A 9948-nucleotide genomic window follows, 5' to 3' on the forward strand; every position below is an offset into this window, starting at 1 on the left:
TGAAAGTGTGTGTTTAATATTATACATAGGATTATGTATGACAGTGTGTGTTTATTATTATACACAGCAGTATGTATGAAAGTGTGTGTTTATTATTATACACAGCAGTATGTATGAAAGTGTGTGTTTAATATTATACGTAGAAGTATATTTAAAAGTGTGTGTATATTATAATAGAAGTATGTGTGAGAGTGTGTATTTAATATTATACATAGAAGTGCGTATAAGATGTATGTTAATATCATACGTAGAAGTATATGTGAGAGTATGTGTTTAATATTATACAAATAAGTATGTATGCGAGTGTGTGTTGATTATACATAGATTGAGTATGAGAGTATGTTAATATAAAACATTGAAGTATACGCGAGTGTGTGTTGATTATACATAGAAATGCGTATGAGAGTGTGTTAATATTATACATAGAAGTATGTGTGAGAGTGTGTGTTCAATTTTATACACAGAAGAATGTATGAGAGTGTGTTTTTAATATTATATATAGAAGTGCGTATAAGAGTGTATGTTAATATTATACATATAAATACATGAGAGAGTGTGTGTATTATACATAGAAGTATATGTGAGAGTGTGTGATTAATATTGTATATATAAGTATGTATGAGAGAGTTTGTTTAATATTATACATAGAAGTGTGTATAAGAGTGTGTGTTAATATTATATGTAGAAGTATATGTGAGAGTGTGTGTTTATTATTATACGTAGAAGTATATGTGAGAGTGTGTTTAATATTATACGTAGAAGTAAATTTCAGAGCGTGTGTATATTATACATAGAAGTATATGTGAGACTGTGTATATATTATACATAGAAGGATATGTGAGAGTGTGTGTTTTATATTGTACATATAAGTATGTATGAATGACTTTGTTTAATATTATATATAGAAGTGCGTATGAGAATGTGTGTTAATATTATACATAGAAGTATATGTGAAAGTGTGTGTTTATTATTATACATATAAGTAGGTATGGAAGTGTGTGTTTAATATTATACATATAAGTGCGTATGAGAGTGTGTGTTTAATATTATACGTAGAAATGTATGTTAGAGTGTTAGTTTAATATTATACATATAAGTATGTATGAGTCTGTGTTTAATATTATACATATAAGTATGTATGAGAGTGTGTTTTTAATATTATATATAGAAGTGCGTATAAGAGTGTATGTTAATATTATACATATAAATATATGAGAGAGTGTGTGTATTATACATAGAAGTATATGTGAGAGTGTGTGATTAATATTGTATATATAAGTATGTATGAGAGAGTTTGTTTAATATTATACATAGAAGTGTGTATAAGAATGTGTGTTAATATTATATGTAGAAGTATATGTGAGAGTGTGTGTTCAATATTATACATAGAAAAATGTATGAGAGTGTGTGTTTATTATTATACGTAGAAGTATATGTGAGAGTGTGTTTAATATTACACATAGAATTGCGTATGAGAGAGTATATATGACATATATAAATATGTATGAGAGTATGAGTTTAATATTATACATATACGCATGTATGAGAGTGTGTGTTTTATATTATACGTCGAAATATGTGTGAGAGTGTGTATATATTATACATAGAAGGATATGTATGAGTGTGTGTTTTATATTATACATATAAGTATGTATGAGAGTGTGAGTTTAATATTATACATATAAGTATGTATTAGGGTGTGTGTTTAATATTATACATAGAAGTAAATTTGAGAGTGTGTGTATATTATAAAAGAAGTATTGGTGAGAGTGTGTATATATTATACATAGAAGGATATGTGACTGTGTGTGTTTAATATTGTATATAGAAGTGCGTATGAGAATGTGTTAATATCATAGATATAATTATGTATGGGTGTGTGTTTAATATTATACATATACGTATGTATGAGAGTGTGTGTTTATTATTATACATATAAGTATATATGGGAGTGTGTGTTAATGTTATACGTAGAAGTATATGTGAGAGTGTGTTTGTAAGGCTTGTGAAGGTGGTGATCATATAATATAGAAGACGAAATAAACATGATTAAATGAGTAAATTTTCTGAAGATTGTGATGAACTAATGTACTAGACTACAACAAACTAATAAAGTTTGAAAAGCTTTTGAAGATGGTGATGATATAATATACAAGGCTATATAAACCTGATAAAGTTTGTAAAGCTGGTGAGGATTGTGATGATGCAATATACAACATTACATCAACTTCATTAAGTCTGTGAAATTTGTGAAGAAAGCGATGATCTAATATACAAGAGTACATAAACCTGATAAAGTTTGTAAGGCTTGTGAAGATGGTGATTATCTAATATACAAGACTACATCAACCTGATTAAGTTTGTAAAGCGTGTGATGGTGGTCATTATCTAATATATAATTTTACATCAATCTCATAAAATTATATATGTAAAACGGTTGGTTTGGGTTGAGAAACTCATTTATGTAGAGAAGCGAACAACGTTTCGACCTTTTTCGGTCATCGTCAGGTTCACGTGTGTTTGTGTGTGTGTTTTTCTTATAGCAAAACCACATCGGGCTATCTGCTCAGCCCACCGAGGGGAATCGAACCCCTGATTTTAGCGTTGTAAATCCGGAGACATACCTCTGTACTAGCGGGGGGCCGTCAGGTTCACAAACAAAGAAAGAGGTAACTGACCAATAACTGACCATATGTTTGAAGGGAGTTGTGTAACTCAGTGTAGGAATGTAGAGGGCGTGCTTAGATGTTTGAATATATATATATTATTTTAATATAGGTATAAAGGTGTTACTTTGAATTGGCTTATTTTGGGCTTGAGTTGTTGTATAAGTAAGGCTTCTTTAATTTTGCGTTTGTATATGTTTGTTTCTTTATTCAGTATTTGAGTGTTTTCTATGATTATGTTGTGTTTATTTGATTTGCAGTGTTCGAATACGTGTGAAAATGTGTGTGTTCTTTGAATCTGGTTTCCATTTTTCTACTTGTTTCTCCAATATAGAAGTCATAGTAGTTATCCCATTGTATTTTATAAATAATGTTGGTGTGGTGTTTGTCAGCGTAGTTTTTACATAGTATAGACCTTAGTTTTGTAGTTTTTACATAGTATAGACCTCAGTTTTGTAGTTTTTACATAGTATAGACCTCAGTTTTGTAGTTTTTACATAGTATAGACCTTAGTTTGCTCCTTTACATAAGAGAGTTTCTCAACCCATACCAGCCGTTTCTACATATATAATTTTCTCTACAAGTGGGTTTTTTCGTCATCACTGAATCTCATAAAGTATGTAAAACTTGTGAAGGTGGTCATCATATAATATACAAGTCTACATCAACCTGATAGTGTTTTTAAAGTGTGAGGCAGTGATCATCATATAATATACAAGTCTACATCAACCTGATAGTGTTTTTAAAGTGTGAGGCAGTGATCATCATATAATATACAAGTATACATCAACCTGATAGTGTTTTTAAAGTGTGAGACAGTGGTCATCATATAATATACAAGTCTACATCAACCTGATAGTGTTTTTAAAGTGTGAGACAGTGGTCATCATATAATATACAAGTCTACATCAACCTGATAGTGTTTTTAAAGTGTGAGGCAGTGATCATCATATAATATACAAGTCTACATCAACCTGATAAAGTTTGTGAAGATGGTGATGATGAGTTAATATACAAAATTACATCAACCTCATAAATTTTGTAAAGCCTATGAAGATGGTAATGATCTCATATGTACGACAACATGAAACTAATAAAGTTTCTAATACTGAAATAGTTACTACTGTACAACTAATACTGAAATACTTACTACTATTCTACTACTGAAATACTTACAACTCTACTACTACTACTAAAGTAATTACTACTACGCTACAACTACTCCAGATGTATTTATTACTACTACTCATATAGTTATTACTATACTACTACTGAAATATTTACTATTGCACTACAACCACTGAAATAGTTGCTACTGAACTACAATTACTACTGGATAACTTACAATTGTTCTAAAAAAGAAATAAGTTCCTACTACTACTACTACTACTGAAATAGTTACTACTGTACTAATACTAAAATAGTTACTAGTGTACTACTAGTACTAAAATAGCTGCTACTGTCTATTACTGAAATAATTACTACTGTCTACTACTGGAATAGTTACTACTGTACTACTACTACTACTGGAATAGTTACTACTGTACTACTACTACTACTACTGAAATAGTTACTACTGTCTACTACTGACATAATTACTACTGTCTACTTCTGGAATAGTTACTACTGTACTACTACTACCACTGAAATAGTTATTATTGTACTGCTACTACTGAAATAGTCACTGTTGTTCTGCTACTACTACTGAAATAGTTATTATTGTACTGCTACTACTGAAATAGTCACTGTTGTTCTACTACTACTACTGAAATAGTTATTATTGTACTACTACTACTGAAATAGTTATTATTGTACTGCTACTACTGAAATAGTCACTGTTGTTCTACTACTACTACTGAAATAGTTATTATTGTACTGCTATTACTGAAATAGTCACTGTTGTTCTACTACTACTACTGAAATAGTTATTATTGTACTGCTACTACTGAAATAGTTACTGTTGTTCTACTACTACTACTGAAATAGTTATTATTGTACTACTACTACTGAAATAGTTATTATTGTACTACTACTACTGAAATAGTCACTGTTGTTCTACTACTACTACTGAAATAGTTATTATTGTACTGCTACTACTGAAATAGTCACTGTTGTTCTGCTACTACTACTGAAATAGTTATTATTGTACTGCTACTACTGAAATAGTCACTGTTGTTCTACTACTACTACTGAAATAGTTATTATTGTACTACTACTACTGAAATAGTCACTGTTGTTCTACTACTACTACTGAAATAGTTATTATTGTACTGCTACTACTGAAATAGTCACTGTTGTTCTACTACTACTACTGAAATAGTTATTATTGTACTGCTATTACTGAAATAGTCACTGTTGTTCTACTACTACTACTGAAATAGTTATTATTGTACTGCTACTACTGAAATAGTTACTGTTGTGCTACTACTACTACTGAAATAGTTATTATTGTACTACTACTACTGAAATAGTTATTATTGTACTACTACTACTGAAATAGTTATTATTGTACTACTACTACTGAAATAGTCACTGTTGTTCTACTACTACTACTGAAATAGTTATTATTGTACTGCTACTACTGAAATAGTCACTGTTGTTCTGCTACTACTACTGAAATAGTTATTATTGTACTGCTACTACTGAAATAGTCACTGTTGTTCTACTACTACTACTGAAATAGTTATTATTGTACTGCTACTACTGAAATAGTCACTGTTGTTCTACTACTACTACTGAAATAGTTATTATTGTACTGCTACTACTGAAATAGTTACTGTTGTTCTACTGCTACTACTGAAATAGTCACTGTTGTTCTGCTACTACTACTGAAATAGTTATTATTGTACTGCTACTACTGAAATAGTCACTGTTGTTCTACTACTACTACTGAACTAGTTATTATTGTACTACTACTACTGAAATAGTCACTGTTGTTCTACTACTACTACTGAAATAGTTATTATTGTACTGCTACTACTGAAATAGTCACTGTTGTTCTGCTACTACTACTGAAATAGTTATTATTGTACTGCTACTACTGAAATAGTCACTGTTGTTCTACTACTACTACTGAAATAGTTATTATTGTACTACTACTACTGAAATAGTCACTGTTGTTCTACTACTACTACTGAAATAGTTATTATTGTACTACTACTACTGAAATAGTTATTATTGTACTGCTACTACTGAAATAGTCACTGTTGTTCTACTACTGACATAATTACTACTGTCTACTACTGAAATAGTCACTGTTGTTCTACTACTGAAATAGCCACTGTTGTTCTACTACTGAAATAGCCACTGTTGTTCTACTACTGAAATAGTCACTGTTGTTCTACTACTGAAATAGTTATTATTGTACTGCTACTACTGAAATAGTCACTGTTGTTCTACTACTGACATAATTACTACTGTCTACTACTGAAATAGTCACTGTTGTTCTTTTAATATTACTGAAATAGTTACTACTGTAATAGTTAGTATTGAACTCCTACTACTACTGAAATAGTTACTACTATACTACTGCTACAACTTGAATAGTTAATACTGTACTACTACTGTAAGAGTTACTTCTTCATTACTACTCTAATACTTACTGCTGTACTACTGTTACTACTGGCCAGGCATCACCAGGTAGGTTAAGGCGTTCGACTCGTAATAGAAGGGTCACGGGTTCGAATCCCCGTCGCACCAAACATGCTCGCTCTTTCAGCTGTGTGGATATAATGTGACGGTCAGTCCCACTATTCATTGGTAAAAGAGTAGCCCAAGAGGTGGGTGGTGATGACTAGCTGCCTTTCCTCTAGTCTTACACTACTAAATTAGGGACGGCTAGCGCAGATAGCCAGCATGTAGCTTTGCGTGAAATTCAAGAACACGAAAAAACTACTACTGTTATAATTACTACTATACTACTACTACTACTGAAATACGGTGATCGTCTCACAAATGAAACTATGATCGTCTCGCTAATGAAACTGTGATCGTCTCGCTAATGAAACTGTGATCGTCTCGCTAATGAAACTGTGATCGTCTCACTAATGAAACTGTGATCGTCTCGCTAATCACTTTGGGTTCGGCAACAACTTTTCTCCAGCTTAATTTTTTCCCAACAATAATAATAACCCTTAATTGACGGAGTAGGTCCTTCTCCAACCACAACTAGTTCTGAAACTAGGTCTGATGTTATGTAAATATTATGAAAAGGAACATTTATCAAACTGCCCTCAATATCCTGAGCAAAAAAAAGATTCACTAGTGGTATAACTCGAATCTAAAGGCAATATATTTTCTAACAAAAGTGATCGAGTCGCCCTAGTATCACGTATAATACATATGGCTATGGGATTAACAGTGTTATTTGTTTAAGACACAGACCAACAGAAACAAAAGGCCTAAGTTTCTCCTTATTTACATCAAGACACAGAACCAACAGAAACAAAATGTCTAAGTTTCTCCTTAATTACATCAAGACACAGAACCAACAGAAACAAAATGTCTAAGTTTCTCCTTAATTACATCAAGACACAGAACCAACAGAAACAAAATGTCTAAGTTTCTCCTTAATTACATCAGTGATCAAATAGCTGGTGATCTAGTAAAAATACGTCCCTATAAGGACACGAATGCACCGGGTGTTACCTCTTTTCTTTTTCAAACACCAACAGTCAGACACAACAAGACAAGGTTTTTTTAAAAAATGGCACACAGGCCTTGATCGTTTTGACAAAGTATTATCTTGATCGTCAGAGGATTTCGAACTATAGGAGTTGGACTTTTTTAAACAAGAATCTTCAACTTCAGTGGATTGAATAGGTAAGGTTTTTCCTAGGATGATAGGATTTTTTTTTTGTATGAAAAGTGGTTTTATGTGTTCAAGGGTACTCATATGGAAGATCAGCTGCTTCCTGTAGTCTTTTATCATTTCTTGGACTAACTCTAATAAGAGATTTAAGAAACTACAGCAGATGCATAACACTTTTTTTTATGGGAAAATGTAACTAAAATTATGAAAGTTCAGGTATTTATGAAAGCCAGTGTTAAAATTTGGATTTGAGATCATATTTGAACAATCTCGTCTAGTGCGTTCTAAAAACATATAGCTTCACATATTTTTCTTTTATCTACTAAAAAGTATAACAAATTAACAACATTTTCAAAGTTTCCATTTTGTTTGGCCACCCCTGTATATATATACCCTCTTATAAGCAGATACCTTTGCTGAGAAACAAAGGCCCAGTTATACGAAGTAAAAATAAATATATATGTAATGCACTGAAGCGTGTCCATTTATAAAAGTAATCTCTTATAAGAAGGGCTACTGTACATTTATGATTAGACTTGCCAATTGGAACAACTCTGACGTAAAAGATGTAACTTATTATTATTTCAAAATTCTAGACAAGCTCTGCAACAAATCTAGCGATGGCGTACTAAGCTAATCAGTAGACAAACAGAGCTTAGACAAAATATGATTTAAATCTTAAGAAGTCACTTTGAACTTACCTTTGTATACGCATTACAAACATCTAGAGATGTTTCCCCCAGTTAATGGCTCAGACCACCTGAAGTTACCTTTGTGTATGCATTATAAACATCTAGAGATGTTTTCCGCATTTGATGGCTCAGACCACCCAATCCAGAAAGACTCATATAGGTAACCAAAAATATCAAAAATGAAATCATATGATCCTATGCTTTGCAGGAGTCCACTTGCTTCTCTTTTAGTGTGGCTGTGCCTTTTGTCGAATGAGTTTAGGTCTATGTTTTCAACATTTATATCTGAATTCATATACTTTAAATTTATAAGCAAATAGATGTATGCCTGCCTAATAGAAGTGCTTGTAGGTATCATGCTGGGCTGCCAATTTTGTACATCTAGATCAATCAGTGATTTTCTTTTCTCTGTATCTGAAACATTTTTGTGAATGATAGATAGCACGAAGTCTTCCCTCTGTGAACTATAATTGAAGAAAATATTAATTGGTTTCATTCTATCCAAAGTGTTAGGGATGCATGGTACTGACATGAATGAACAATGACGAGGTTGAGTGCATAACTGCTACATCTGGTATAGACTGCTTTTTGTTAATGATTTCTATCCACTTCTTGGACACAAGCTATACTGTTACTCATGTTTTCTGCTCCATCATGGCACTGCCCTCTAATCTCATCCAGTGGTATCTTTAGATGTTCTGAAAGTTCTATGATGTTGTTCCCTATATATCACGAACAGTCAAACCTTCAGTTACATATCGAATAAAAATTCGCATATATTTTCTATTGTACATGGTCACTTCGTATGCCAGGACTGTGTAATATTGTGCTTTACAAATATTACTGGTAAAATATTCTTGAAATATGTTTCCAATAACAGAAATTTGTTCATTTCATATTCTGATCGATATGTTTTCGGCATTTTGCTTTAACGGTGAATATTAGTGCTTTGACAAAATACTATCTTATAAATTGTAGTACCAATAACGAATAAGTTTCTCTTGAAAGTGAAAACTATATTTTTGAACTAGCTTCTACAAGTGTATAAAAATATAATGGCCTGTAGCATATGTAAAGAAAGATATGAACTAGTTTTTTATCGTTAAGTTGAAATACTTTCGCATTACTTTTATAAAATAATTCAAAAAAGCCTCCCCAAAATTACAACAATACTGTATATTAAAGATATTTTTGATGTTCTTTCATAACATCCACAAATTATACTCAGAGCTTTTTATAGAGGAAGGGACCTCTGGTTGCTAAGAAATAAGTTTGAGAGCTTATAACACTAAAAATCACTGCGCGCACACAAATTACAAATAAGGTTTTATAGTAATTCCCAAACATTATGGCAGTATTTCATTTCGATATTATTAACTAGACTCACCTGTTAGTCTGGGTGATTAGAATGCTTAACATTGGTTTTCGATACTCGTGGTGGGTAGAGTACAGATACATCAACTTTGTAACAAATAAACAAAAACGTTTGACCAAAGTAGACTCGTGTATACTAAGTAGTTTCTCTCTGGTTTTTTTTTTACTTATTATTATTCTTTTTTTTTCCGTACTGACTCAATGTTAAGCTTGAAGACTTACATATTAAAAATCGAGTTTCGGATGGTTAAGCTTAGATATAAAACAGTCGATGTATCTTTTGTTGTAATACATCGTGTTGCAAGTCTATTTTTGTATTATTTTTAATATAGGCAAAAATAAACAACAAAAAACAGTTAATTGCGATGAAAAATATGACGACATCGGGAAATTACGACTGGATTAT

The 9948-nt window shown here is 31.6% G+C and overlaps 1 protein-coding gene across 1 annotated transcript in view; it reads right to left on the bottom strand.

The window, feature by feature from the left end:
• The window catches only part of LOC143245395 (gamma-aminobutyric acid receptor alpha-like), a 58878-nt gene extending 48940 nt beyond the window's left edge, over nucleotides 1-9938 (bottom strand). Inside the window, exon 1 of the mRNA XM_076491688.1 lies at nucleotides 9556-9938. The gene's annotated coding sequence lies outside the window, so the exon portion shown is untranslated. The remainder of the gene's footprint in view (nucleotides 1-9555) is intronic.
• Between the last annotated feature and the right edge of the window lie 10 nt (nucleotides 9939-9948).

This window comes from Tachypleus tridentatus, chromosome 2, assembly GCF_004210375.1.
Source record: "Tachypleus tridentatus isolate NWPU-2018 chromosome 2, ASM421037v1, whole genome shotgun sequence".
Taxonomy (NCBI): domain Eukaryota; kingdom Metazoa; phylum Arthropoda; class Merostomata; order Xiphosura; family Limulidae; genus Tachypleus; species Tachypleus tridentatus.